The sequence below is a fragment of the Aedes aegypti genome, chromosome 1 (genome assembly GCF_002204515.2).
Source record: "Aedes aegypti strain LVP_AGWG chromosome 1, AaegL5.0 Primary Assembly, whole genome shotgun sequence".
Classification (NCBI taxonomy): domain Eukaryota; kingdom Metazoa; phylum Arthropoda; class Insecta; order Diptera; family Culicidae; genus Aedes; species Aedes aegypti.
The window spans coordinates 270,790,294-270,799,202 of NC_035107.1; the positions used below are offsets into that span (position 1 = coordinate 270,790,294).

At 42.9% G+C, this 8,909-nt stretch overlaps 1 long non-coding RNA gene across 1 annotated transcript; it reads left to right on the forward strand.

Moving 5' to 3' along the window:
• Positions 1-1,035: 1,035 nt before the first annotated feature.
• LOC110674674 lies at positions 1,036-8,432 on the forward strand. The gene is made up of 3 exons (XR_002499085.1): positions 1,036-1,432; positions 7,609-7,813; positions 7,891-8,432. It is a non-coding gene; the product is annotated as an uncharacterized LOC110674674 (long non-coding RNA).
• The last annotated feature ends 477 nt before the right edge of the window (positions 8,433-8,909 follow it).

An 8,909-nucleotide genomic window follows, 5' to 3' on the forward strand; every position in this document is an offset into this window, starting at 1 on the left:
GGTAATTCAAAAATTATGGCATGCTAGCGTAAAAACACAGACAAACAGACGTCACACTCTCATTGATGTCCATCGACCACCTTTTTAACGGTCAATTCAAATATATTGTAGGTGGCTAATCCACCACCCGCAGCGCTCGCATCGTTTTTGTTCGTGTTTGACGTTTACACACTACCGCCATCTGTTGGCCCATCGGCCAAACACAAGGATTTTAGCATTGGGCGTACATGTCTCCGTGACTATGATTTTGATTGAAATTTGTTCTAAGTGTTACGTCTGTTTGTCTGTGGTAAAAAGCTGGATAGCTAGTAATATTTCTTAATGTGCTCACCACATACTTGCTATACTCTCTTAATTCATCTCGTTGCATCATACAATATCTGATTTATCACGAATCGACAATACGACAATTTGAGGATGGTCCGAGAACGCTGCTGCAGTGCCGTCGAGATGCAATAACAACATAATGCTCATCTTGTACGTCCCTTGCCAAGACATCAATTTCATATAGCCTATTTCTCAGATTAACGCAATAGACAACATGTAGAAAAATCAATTCAGATCAATAGTTGCTCATTGCAATTGGTCAAGAAACAGTTTATTGAACAGTATTTAAAATCTGTCGCAATTTTAATACATTTTCCAATTTCCGTACTCGAGAATTTTGGAAGCGGGGGCCATGACTGGTCCTGGCTGGAAATATTCGTGGGGAGAAACTCGACCCTTTGCTGCAGGAATTTCGTTAACAACTCTTTGGTAAAGCAGAAATTTTCCGAGGAAAGTTCTGCTAAAAGTGAACTTTTTCAAAACAACTCTTTTTGATTGGAATATTTATCAACAACTCTTTGTTAAGTAAAATCATCCTAAATAACTCTTTGCTCCATCGCCAAACCAAACCATTTCATTGAATTCATCAAGTACAAGAATATGAATGGAAAGCAGTGCTGGGAATGGTAATAGTAGTAGGCTTGAATTTTCGCGAAAATCACGTGGCTCTCCAGTACAGTAGTTCAAAAACGAGAATCTCATTGTAGTGTATTAGATTGAGAAGTTGACAATAATTAAATTGAGTTAAAATTGACAATTACTGAATAAGATAAGTGAAATGTGTTGAGCGTGTGTATTCTAGTAGCAGCGAGATTAGCCCTTTGCTTTGACGTTTCACGTTGAAGCCGGAGCGATTAGAGTGTATGTGTGGAGGGTGAATTAATAAACGAGATGAAATGAAAGACGAAGTGGGAAAGAATGATAGAAAAGGGAGAGCGATATTCATTTGCACGCGGGTTCGGTTCGGGCTCTCCACTTGCAACGCAACACTGCGTTTTCAGTCTTGAGAATAATTTCGGAACGATAGGTTCGGTTTGCGTAATACGCGAGTCTTCAAGCATTTGCCGGATTCGTTTACGACATGGCGCAGTCGGTTGGAGAACAGGTTAAGTATGATTTTATATTTGGGAATTTCCCATGTTAGATGTCATGGGTGGAAAATTGTACACTGAGAAATCAGTTTTTTTTCCCTCAAAACTAAATAACCGTGCGATGAGATCACGGGGTGCCATGCGAGAGGTCATGGTTGGCAAAAATTATCGTGCGAGAGGTCACGATTCATCTGTAAAAAATATGCCGTGCGAGAGGTCACGGTTCCCATGCGAGAGGTCATGCTGGAAAATATGAGGTTCATGAGGTCATGATACAATTGACTGTTTAACGATAAACTTGCGACGATCGACGCGTCACCATATTTCATACAACGGAGGGTATTAGAACTAACTTAGAGGTGATGATTTGGCAATTTGGAGGTTAAAATCCCCTCCAAACACTAGCGATTTTGCGGTGGGATGTTGGCGTTTGATGACGAATTATTTAAATAAAAATAACCCGTGCGAGAGGTCACGGTAAAACAAGTTATCGTGCGAGAGGTCATGATACAATTTTTTAAATAAAAATAATCCGTGCGAGAGGTCACGGTATAATAAGTTGTCATGCCAGAGGTCGTGATTTTTCACGAAATAAGCAAACATTGATGATTGAAAATATTGGATTTGAATTGGATTATGATTTGGATGTGATTCATATTGGATTTGAATTGGATTTTGATTGGAATTGGATTGGATTCGGAGTGTATTTGGATTGAATATGAATTGTTTTGGATTGGATTTGGATTGTATTCGATTGGATTTGGGTTGGATTCGGATTGTATCTGGTTTGAATATGGATTGAATTTGGATTTGGATTGGACTCTATTGGATTTTTTTGATTGCATTGAATTGGATTATGATTGGATTTGGTTTGGACTCTATTAGATTTTGGATTGGATTGAATTGGATTATGATTGGATTGGATTGAGTTGGATTATGATTGGATTTTGGATTGGATTGTATTTGGATTAAATATGAATTGGATTCGGATTGTATTTGGATTGAATTTGGATTGGACTCTATTGGATTTTTTTGATTGGATTGAATTGGATTTGGATTGGACTCTATTAGATTTTGGATTGGATTATGATTGGATTTGGATTGAATTGTATTTGGATTGAATATGAATTGGATTCGGATTGTATTTGGATTGAATTTGGATTGGACTCTATTGGATTTTTTTTATTGGATTGAATTGGATTATGATTGGATTTGGATTGGACTCTATTAGATTTTGGATTGAATTGGATTATGATTGGATTTGGATCGAGTATGAATTGGATTCGGATTGTATTTGGATTGAATATGGATTGGACTCTATTGGATTTTTTTGATTGGATTGAATTGGATTATGATTGGATTTGGATTGGACTCTATTAGATTTTGGATTGGATTGAATTGGATTATGATTGGATTTGGATTGGATTGTATTTGGATTGAATATGAATTGGATTCGGATTGTATTTGGATTGAATATGGATTGAATTTGGATTGGACTCTATTGGATTTTTTTGAGTGGATTGAATTGGATTATGATTGGATTTGGATTGGACTCTATTAGATTTTGGATTGGATTGAATTGGATTATGATTGGATTTGGATCGAGTATGAATTGGATTCGGATTGTATTTGGATTGAATTTGGATTGGACTCTATTGGATTTTTTTGATTGGATTGAATTGGATTATGATTGGATTTGGATTGGACTCTATTAGATTTTGGATTGGATTGAATTGGATTTGGATTGGATTGTATTTGGATTGAATATGAATTGGATTCGGATTCTATTTGGATTGAATTTGGATTGGACTCTATTGGATTTTTTTGATTGGATTGAATTGGATTATGATTGGATTTGGATTGGACTCTATTAGATTTTGGATTGGATTAAATTGGATTATGATTGGATTTGGATTGGATTGTTTTGGATTGGATTCGGATTGTATTTGGATTGATTATGAATTCAATTCGGATTGGATTGGATTTGGATTTGGATTGAACCCTATTAGATTTTTGGATTGGATTGAATTGGATTATGATTGAATTTGTATTTGGATTGGACTCTATTGAATTTTGGATTGCATTGAATTGGATTATGATTGGATTTGAATTAAATTTTAAATTGATTTGGATTGGATTCAGACTGTATTTGGATTGAATATGAATTGGAATTGGATTTTATTTGGATTGAATATGAATTCAATTTGGATTGGATATGGATTGGATTGGATTGCTTTTGCAAACCTGGAGCGTCTGTACTCCACGTTAGGAGCGGCTCACAACAGCGTCTGTTCCCCATGTCAGGGGCGGCTGATCATCGTCCGAGTGCCAGAGAAGGACTTTAAGCTAAACTGCGCACTATGGCCCTCCGAACATTTAGGGGGAATGGTCCTCCGGAAATCTAGGGGGTTGGTGTCAGGCCCTGCAAGCCAACCGTAAAAACACATCAGCACAGGAACGTCAACGAGAGAATACGGACCGGAACAATCGGCAAAGACCACAGCGACGAAAATGGACTAGCGATTGGAAACTCGGTACGTGGAACTGCAAATCTCTCAACTTCATTGGAAGTACTCGCATACTCTCCGATGTACTGAAGACCCGCGGTTTCGACATCGTAGCGCTGCAGGAGGTGTGCTGGACAGGAGCATTGGTGCGAACGTTTAGAGGTAATCATACCATCTACCAGAGCTGCGGCAACACACGCGAGCTGGGAACAGCTTTCATAGTGATGGGTGATATGCAAAGGCGCGTGATCGGGTGGTGGCCGATCAATGAACGAATGTGCAAGTTAAGAATCAAAGGCCGATTCTTTAACTTCAGCATAATCAACGTGCATAGCCCACACTCCGGAAGCACTGATGATGACAAGGACGCATTTTACGCGCAGCTCGAACGCGAGTACGACCGCTGCCCAAGCCACGACGTCAAGATCATCATAGGAGATTTGAACGCTCAGGTTGGCCAGGAGGAGGAGTTCAGACCGACGATTGGAAAGTTCAGCGCCCACCGGCTGACTAACGAGAACGGCCTACGACTGATAGATTTTGCCGCCTCCAAGAACATGGCCATTCGTAGCACCTATTTCCAGCACAGCCTCCCGTATCGGTACACCTGGAGATCACCTCAGCAGACAGAATCGCAAATCGACCACGTTTTGATCGATGGACGGCACTTCTCCGACATAACCGACGTCAGAACCTATCGTGGCGCCAACATTGACTCCGACCACTACCTGGTGATGGTGAAACTGCGCCCAAAACTATCCGTCATCAACAATGTACGGTACCGACGCCCGCCCCGGTACAATCTCGAGCGGCTGAAACAACCGGATGTCGCCAATGCGTACGCGCAGCATCTTGAGGCAGCGTTGCCGGATGAGGGCGAGCTCGATAGGGCCCCTCTTGAGGACTGCTGGAGGACAGTCAAAGCAGCCATTAACGACGCTGCCGAAAGCGTTGTCGGATATGTGGAACGGAGCTCAAGAAACGATTGGTTCGACGAGGAGTGCCAGGAGGTTTTAGAGGAGAAGAATGCAGCGTGGGCTGCAATGCTGCAGCATGGTACGCGGCAAAACGTGGAACGATACAGACTGAAGCGGAAACAGCAAACCCGTCTATTCCGGGATAAAAAGCGCCGCCTGGAAGAGGTGGAATGCCAAGAGATGGAGTTGCTGTACCGTTCTCAAGAAACGCGGAAGTTCTATCAGAAGCTCAACACATCCCGCAAAGGCTTCGTGCCGCGAGCTGAGATGTGCCGGGATAAGGATGGGAGCATCTTGACAGACGGACGCGAGGTGATCGAAAGGTGGAAGCAGCACTACGATGAACACCTGAATGGCGCAGAGAACACAGGCACAGAAGGTCAGGACAGCGAAGGCGATGGCTACGTCAGCACAGCGGACAGCGGAAATCAACCAGCTCCCACGATGGGGGAAGTTAAGGATGCCATTCAACAGCTCAAGAACAACAAAGCCGCTGGCAAGGATGGTATCGGAGCCGAACTCATCAAGATGGGCCCGGACAGGTTGGCCGCTTGTCTGCATCGGCTGATAATCAGAATCTGGGAAACGGAACAGCTACCGGAGGAGTGGAAGCAAGGCGTTATATGCCCTATCTACAAAAAGGGCGACAAACTGGAGTGTGAAAATTATCGTGCAATCACCATCCTAAACGCCGCCTATAAAGTGCTATCCCAGATTTTCTTCCGTCGTCTATCACCTATAGCAAACGAGTTCGTGGGAAGTTATCAAGCAGGTTTCATCGACGGCCGCTCGACAACGGACCAGATCTTTTCCGTGCGGCAAATCCTCCAGAAATGCCGTGAGTACCAGGTCCCTACGCACCATTTGTTCATCGATTTCAAGGCGGCATACGATAGTATCGACCGCATAGAGCTATGGAAAATCATGGACGAGAACAGCTTTCCCGGGAAACTCACAAGATTGATCAGAGCAACGATGGACGGTGTGCAAAACTGCGTGAAGATCTCGGGCGAACACTCCAGTTCGTTCGAGTCTCGGCGGGGACTACGACAGGGCGATGGACTTTCGTGCCTGTTGTTCAATATTGCGCTAGAAGGTGTTATGCGGAGAGCCGGACTTAACAGTCGAGGCACGATTTTCACGAGATCCGGACAATTTGTTTGCTTCGCGGACGACATGGATATTATTGGGAGAAAATTTGAAACGGTGGCAGATTTGTTCACCCGCCTAAAACGCGAAGCAACAAGAGTCGGGCTAATGGTAAATGCGTCGAAAACAAAGTACATGCTGGTTGGCGGAACTGAGCGCGACAGGGCCCGCCTAGGAAGCAGTGTTACGATAGACGGGGATACCTTCGAGGTGGTGGACGAGTTCGTCTACCTTGGATCCTTGCTGACGGCTGACAACAATGTTAGTCGGGAAATACGAAGGCGCATCATCAGCGGAAGTCGTGCCTACTATGGGCTCCAGAAGAAACTGCGGTCAAGAAAGATTCACCCCCGCACCAAATGCACGATGTACAAAACGCTCATAAGACCGGTAGTCCTCTATGGGCATGAGGCGTGGACTATGCTCGAGGAGGACTTGCAAGCTCTTGGGGTTTTCGAACGCCGAGTGCTAAGGACGATCTTCGGCGGCGTGCAGGAGAACGGCGTGTGGCGGCGAAGGATGAACCACGAGCTCGCTCAACTCTACGGCGAACCCAGTATCGTGAAGGTAGCTAAAGCTGGAAGGATACGCTGGGCAGGGCATGTTGCAAGAATGCCGGACAACAACCCTGTAAAGATGGTGTTCGCCACGAATCCGGTCGGAACAAGAAGGCGTGGGGCGCAGCGAGCTAGGTGGATGGACCAGGTACACCAGGACCTGGAGAGCGTGGGCCACAGTCGAGGATGGAGAGAAGCGGCCATGAACCGAGGGAATTGGCGAAATATTGTTGGCGAGGCTTTATCAAGATAATTGATGTAAAGCCAAATAAGTAAGTAAGTATGGATTGGATTTGAATTGAATTTTAATTTGATTTGGATTGGATTCATATTGTATTTGGATTGAATATGAATTGGATTTTATTTGGATTTGGATTTTAATTGTATTTGGATTGGATTGTATTTGGATTTGGATTGAATATGAATTGGATTCGGATTGTATTTGGATTGAATATGAATTTAATTGGATTGGATTTTTGGATTGGATTGAATTGGATTATGATTGAATTTGGATTGGATTTGGATTTGGATTGGATTTGAATTAAATTGATTTGGATTGGATTCAGATTGTATTTGGATTGGATTTGGATTAGATTTGGATCAGATTGTATATGGATTTGGATTGAATATGAATTGGATTTGAAATAGATTGGATTGGGTTTGGATTAGATTTGTATTTAGATTTCGATTTGGAGTTGGATTTGTAATTGATTTTGATTTGGATTACATTGTTTATGGATTTAGATTGAATTTGAATATGGATTAAAATTTGTTGAAAACTGGATTGGATCTTCGCAGTCACTGGAAGCGGGGAGTGGTTAACCGAGAGGGGGTAAAAAGTGACAGTTGGCGAGTCAGTGGGCTGGTCGATTTGTTTGTGTATTTTGCCCTCCATGAGTTTCCAACGTATGCATAGAGATTTTTATGTTTTTGAAAATTATTGCTTATGAGGTAAGTGGGATGAATTGTTTTGTTTCTTGAAAATACGTTTTTATTCCAGATGCCATCGTTTTGTGCCGATTAAGGGAAAATGGCTGCGAACACCAAACACCGTAGTGTGGTTGTTGGATTGGGGATACTAATTTGCCGCGAATGAACACCTATTGATAGCAGTCATTGCTGAACAGGTTCTAAAACATTTTTTAAAGTACTCTGGAAGATTCCGTACACGGATGTTCGTTATCCGGGGGAAATATGTCATTCAGGTATTGAGATTAACATTCACTTTATTGCAAATGATTTGTGTTACATACTCTTGCTTTTGCTATATTATCCATTGTAGGGCTTTTATTATCGGCTTCCGGGAATCACCATCAATGGACCCTGAACGAACAGCATCTATTGCTTCGTAGGTGAAAGAAAAAAAAAACGGGTGAAGAGCCATTAGAAGAGCAGGACGAACGACGCAGGAAATGTGTTTTTTTTTAGTGTAGAAAAAGATTATGTCAGTGATGGATGTCGTTGAAAATCAATAAAAAATGGAAGTGAAAAGGAGTTTAATAAAAAATAAAGTGTTTGTGTTTTGTTTTCTTCCAAAACTATAAGGGGTCGGAATCTAATGAGATAACGATATGGTACTAGAAAGCCTGAGGCACGATTTCAGGGTTGCTTTTCAAGGTCGTCTCATGATGTAGCCAGGATGTCCCGGGCCCGATCCATCTGACAAGCCAATCGAGGCCTCTGTCATCATAGAAGATGGTGTCTCCATCCATGTCGATAACCTGGTACGCGCACTAAACAAGACAAACTGGAGAGAGAAAAAAGTTGGTGTGATTTCATGGCATGCTGGCTTATTCAATGAAAACAAAGTGACCAGGTGTCCAATGCTTTTGCAATGGACCAATGCACGAGTTCATTCTTTGACGTTTGAGCGGTGCCGTGTTATTTACGTGACCATGGGAACGGGTGAATTTGGCACCGCTCAAACGTCAAATTAGTGAACTCGTGCATTGGTCCATATGGCGGATTCAGCAATTTGGCACATTACATTACCTCCCTTATAAATACCTTGGCGCTGACTACTAATCCTCCACTGAATGTTTTTCAGTTGTTGCTTTCGCTTCGTTGCTCTCTGGTTCCGTTCGCTACTCGCACACTGCTGTGGCTTTCACGCGCTCTTCTTTGCTGCTCCGATGCTTGATCCGTTCGTTATGCCGTTCGATTTGTGAATGAGCTGGGAGCAGAACAACCAGTGGTTTTATTTGCTCGAGCACCGTTCACCGATGGCGAGTGTTGGGGTTCTCGCTTGGTTGTTTCGTCACTCCGTTCGCTACTCGCACGCGATTGGTTATTGCTTTCGCG